The following is a 6000-nucleotide window of genomic DNA, read 5'->3' on the forward strand; positions in this document are numbered from 1 at the left end:
CAGCCGAGGTTAATGCTCTTTTATCTTAAGGTGGGTTTACGTGGTCTAAAGGTTCGTCGGACGTGGTTCGACAAACAAGTATCTGAAGTGATGTTCGAACGTGTGAACGGGGTATTTGGTTGTCGAACACGTTCGTCGAACAGTTCGAAGAAAGCCTGTTCTCGGCAGACTTCTGTAGGCGGGGCTTTGTTGTCCACAAACCTTAACCAAGTCAAGTCACTAACCAATCTATTACACACAGTTTACTAACTTGAGATCTTCTTTTCTTACCCTACCATCAACAATTACAATTGACCCCCCCCCTCCATCAGTACCTATAGTATGGAAGTCGGTCACTTCCAAAAGCCACATGGACATTGTTCTGCCTTCCTAATTTACATTTCCTTTGCCCCACACATATATATACATATATATATATATATATATATATATATATATATATATATATATATATATATATATATATATATATATATATATATATATATAGACAACGTCTTAGAGGTGTTAAAAAATCGAAGGCAGCTTATTCTCGGACAGATAGTCCTGCAGATAGTTTTCATGATAACAAAAATACATTTACTTTTCTCCATTTATTATTTAAAGATGATTATATGCGACCATATTTGTTTACTAGCTTATTTTAAACCGAAAAAAATAAGATATTTCTCCGCCAAACAAAGGGGCTGTTGGAGGCGTTATCATCGCCCGCTTAAATATGTTCACGAATAACGTCATTCTATTTTCTTGCTCTCTAGTTGGCCGAGCCAGACTAAGTTCACCCGTCTTATTCCTCAGTCTACGCAACAAGCAAACAAAATCAAGCAATATTTAGGGTGAAAGGAAGAAAAGTTGCGAAATAGCCATTTCTTTACTTCATTGGAACAGAACTCTGGGTTTACAATTGTTGCCATTTTTTAGTGGGAATGTGTTTCACATCATTTTTTTGTTTGGAGCCTTCCTTTGTAATCGTTTTATCTAATAACCTAATGCTTTTATTTAGTTTTTATTCTGTAATCGAATGAATTTTTACTAGAGAGAAAACTGATTGGAAATTTACAACAGGGTTTGATTTATTTGTGAAATATTTATCTTAATGTTACTGTTCTTAAGATATTTCCTTTTTTCTTTTTCTCAAAGGGCTATTTTCCCTGTTTGGTGCACCTGGGCTTATAGCATCCTGTTTTTTTCCAACTAGGATTGTAGCTTATCAAGTAATAATAATTGTATACCCCCAACCACGGTCTAGGTATATAGTATACCTAGACCGTGGCCCCAATAACTTCGTGACATTTACGAATCGTAAGCCGTGACTTGTTTCCTCAACGGAGAAAAGTAAATCGACACATCAGATGGACTCGATGGCTATGGAAATTCCTTTGGGGTCCCACTCAATCGACATTTCACATGGACCAGCTCAGACATTTGAGCAATTTAAAGAAGAAAACGGAAAAGTTTCAGCGAGATGAATTCTTTAGAGACTAATGACTCTGGACACGCGGTCGATCGAATATCATTCTTGGAGTGATTTCAGAACCACTGACCTGTCATTCCAGTTTGTCAATTTGTGGTTATGTAGTTCTACCCGACATCCAGTTCCCACGGTAAATGGCAAGGGTTAGATTAAATGACACCTATATTTAGGGACTTTATTATTAATATTATTAATAGAAACTAAGCTACCACCCTAGTTGGAAAAGCAAGATGCTATAAGCCCTGGACCTCCAACAGGGGAAAATAGGCCAGTGCGGAAAGGAAACAAGGAATTGAATACACTACAAGAGAAGCAATACAATCAAAATAAGACATTTTAAGAACAGTAACAAGATTGAATTAGATCTTTCTTATATAGATTATAAAAACTTAAAAAAAGAGGAAGATGAGTAAGATAGAACAGCGTGCCCGAGTATATCCTAGAGGACGAGAACTCTAATCCAAGTTAGTGGAAGCCATGGTACAGAGGCTATGGCGCTACCTAAGATTAGAGAACAATGGTTTGATTTCGGAGTGTCCTTCTCCTAGAAGAGCTGCTTATCAGAATGTATTCTACCTTTACCAAGAGGAAAGTAGCCACTGAACAATTACAGTGAAGTAGATAACTTCTTGAGTGAAGAATTGTTTGGTAATCTCATTGTTGTCAGGTTTAAAAGGACAGAGGAGAATCTGTGAAGAATATGCCAGACTATTGGGTGTGTGTAGGCAAAGACAGAATGAGCCGTAACCAGAGAGAGGCATCCAATGTAGCCTACTACTGTCTGGTCAGTCAAAGGACCCAATAACTCTCTAGCGATCTCAACTGGAGTACTTGAGGCGAATAGTTAATATAATGTTGAAAAATGTTTTGGATGGTATCAGCATGTTTTAAAGTTGTCATGCAGGAAGTAAATGAAACTTGGCTTACTAAGCATAAGATGTTTGATAAATTTTGGCCATATGACCAAGTTATTGAACATCACGTTCCGGTTGCTTAGCCTGTGTCAAGAGGTTCACGTTATAGTCACGTTCAACTTAACCACACTCTGGGCTGTGGCATGTGTTGGCATAAGGCCGGCTTAATCCAAACCATCCACCACCGCTGGAATATTATCAACTCGGTTTCATAATCAACATTTTTTTTTTCACTTCTGCAGGATAAAGTTAATGCAACTTAAAACACTGCTTAAATAATAAAATATTAAAATCAGCATCTCTCTCTCACTATATCTAGATTCATTATCGCAAATATTCATAGTTCAACAGAAAAGTGACACCCTGAACATATGAATATGTGACCAGCAAGTTGACTTAAACCAGAGTTTCTAAACTACGGCCGGGCAAGCGTCTTTTGTTCACGTGTGGACAGCAGACAAGAAATTCCATGCAACCGCTTACGCGTACACAAACCTACATACACACCGGCCAACGATTTAAGGTATGCAACCTTGTAAACACACTGCTACCTGTTCATTCATAGCTCCCCTGTGATACCAACACGTGTTTGATGGCACCTCTGCTGCCTGTAACATTGGCTGACGCACCCAGAATAATCCAGCGAAGATCTGTCACTGAATAGTTGGCATTTCAGAGATGTAATCCCTTCTCCCCTGGGTAGGCGATCTAAAGCTGATGACAGGTTTAAAATCAAAGATCTGTCACAAATGTATTTTATGGCTTGAATTTTGAGGCGATCCCTCCCACTAAACTATTTGCCAATGAGTTGAAAGAGGTCTCTGATATGAGGAGTGTAGCCAAAACAAGAAGCTGCCATTATTATTATTATTATTATTATTATTATTATTATTATTATTATTACAAGCTAAGCTACAACCCTAGTTGGAAAAGCAGAATGCTATAAGCCCAGGGGCCCCAACAGGGAAAATAGCCCAGTGAGGAAAGGAAACAAGGAAAAATAAAATAATTTAAGAACAGTAACAACATTAAAATAAATATTTCCTATATAAACTATAAAAACTTTAACAAAACAAGAGGAAGATAAATTAGAATAGTGTGCCCGAGTGTACCCTCTATATTATTATTTTAGTCCACTGATTGAATAACGAAGTGGTTAACACATACATTCACTGTAGTTATCATTGCTATAAAATATTACGTAATGTTAACTAAACACTTAACTGGAATTTCCACTTTTTTATCGGCAAGAGCCCGTGACAGTATCTAACCTTCTTGAATTTGAAATAACAAAAACAGCAAACATAGAGAAATAATATTGAAAATATATAAAATAAAATTTCGCCCAAAAGCTCAATTTATCAGAACGGTAATGAAATTAAAGCAAATGAATCAGAAAATAGAAAAAAAATTGAAAGCAGACTAATTATTATTATTATTATTATTATTATTATTATTAGCCAAGCTCGACCCTAGTTGGAAAAGCAAGGTACTATAAGCCCAAGGGTCCAAAATAGGGAAAATAGCCCAGTGAGGAAAAGAAATAAGGAAATAAATAAATGATGAGAATAAATTAACAATAAATCATTCTAAAACAGTAACAACGTCAAAACAGATATGTCCTATATAAACTATTAACAACGTCAAAAACAGATATGTCATACATAAACTATAAAAAGACTCATGTCAGCCTGGTCAACATAAAAACATGAAACAAAATGAAAGGCACAGCATACAGAACTGCCATGCATCAAGTAAGTAATTCATACAGAATTACTGAAACTTACTTTAAATAAATCTATACACAAATACAGACTATATCTAATACCCAAATGGGAAATAATGAAGAAAGCTAGCTTCTTTCACAACTTAGAAATAACACTAACGTTAAAAACGTTAATTATAATTAGCATCATCACCGTGGAATCTTTGAGAGAGGAGACAATCAATTTCCGTTAGACCTATCCTTGGATTAAAGCCAAACACCAATAGTTTCCTATTCGTGATCTAGATATTAATCTCTGGCACCGACGTTCAGTTAGATCTTTGTGGATGTTGCATAAGATATATATATATATATATATATATATATATATATATATATATATATATATATATATATATATATATATATATAATTCTGAACATCTCCATTCATATTTTCTGTGACCGCACCCTTCTGTTCGTAATACTGGGCATGCAGTGAATAGGCCTAACATTGGATTAAAGCCAAACATCAATAGTTTCTTATTCCTGATCTAGATATTAATCTCTGGCACCGACGTTCAGTTAGATCTTTGTGGATGTTGCATAAGATTTTTTTTTATAATAATGACCATCCTCTTCATTCATATTTTCCTGGGCAGCACTCTTCTGTTCGCAATACTAAGCAAGCAGTTGATTCTAATAGTTATGCCTTCTCCATCATGAGGCTCAATACCTCACAGTATTCTAGAAGTTTTATTCCAGCTGTGACCAAGTTGTGGAATGATCTTCCTAGTCAGGTAGTTGAATCGGTGGAACTTCAAAAGTTCAAACTTGCAGCGAATGTTTCGATGTTGAACAGGCTGACATAAGTCTTATTTTATAGTTTATTTATGAAAGATCTATTTTAATGTTGTTACTCTTATTACAATGTGTTATCATGATAGTTCATTACTTATGTAGTTTATTTATTTCCCGCACTGGGCTATTTTACCCTGTTGGAGCCCTTGAGCTTATAGCATCTTGCTTTTCAAACTAAGGTTGTAGCTTAGTTAATAATAATAATAATAATAATAATAATAATAATAATAATATAGACAGCCTGTTTGGCTCTGTATTCCAAAAGATAGATTTAGTGGAGCCAGCCTTGGCGGGCTTCTCCTATCCACTTAGTACTACCTCCACTTCACGTATAATGTTAAGTATTGATTCTCAGCAAAAATGGAGAAATTTATTTATATTTCAACATGCACTTACAGCCATTTACAATGTAATATAATCAAGACTAAGATTTTTTTTTTTTTTTTGTGGTTTGAAAACGCATTTGAATAATATGTTATGTAGAACATAAAAAGTGAATTAGATTACTCATATGAGTAAAAAAGCTAAGAAATCGAAGTTTTTTATTTTTATTTGCAATAAAGGATGTTGTATATGGATTATTATTATTATTATTATTATTATTACTTGCTAAGCTACAACCCTAGTTGGAAAAGCAGGATGCTATAGGCTCAGGGGCTCCAACAGGGAATATAGCCCAGTGAGGAAAGGAAACAAGGAAAAATAAAAATATTTTAAGAACAGTAACAACTTTAAAAAAACATTTCCTTAATAAACTATATAAAATAACTTTAACAAGGAAGAGAAATAAGATAGAATAGTGTGCCCGAGTGTACCCTCAAGCAAGAGAACTCTACCCCACGGTAGTAGAAGACCATGGTACAGAGGCTATTGGCACTACCCAAGACTAGAGAACAAAGGTTTGACTTAGGAGTCTCCTTCTCCAAGAAGAGCTGCTTACCAACTAAAGTCTCTTCTACCCCTATCAAGAGGAAAGTAGCCACTGAACAATTACAGTGCAATAATTAACCCATTGAGCGAAGAAGAATTGTTTGGTAATCTTGGTGT

The sequence above is a fragment of the Palaemon carinicauda genome, chromosome 24 (genome assembly GCF_036898095.1).
Source record: "Palaemon carinicauda isolate YSFRI2023 chromosome 24, ASM3689809v2, whole genome shotgun sequence".
NCBI lineage: Eukaryota > Metazoa > Arthropoda > Malacostraca > Decapoda > Palaemonidae > Palaemon > Palaemon carinicauda.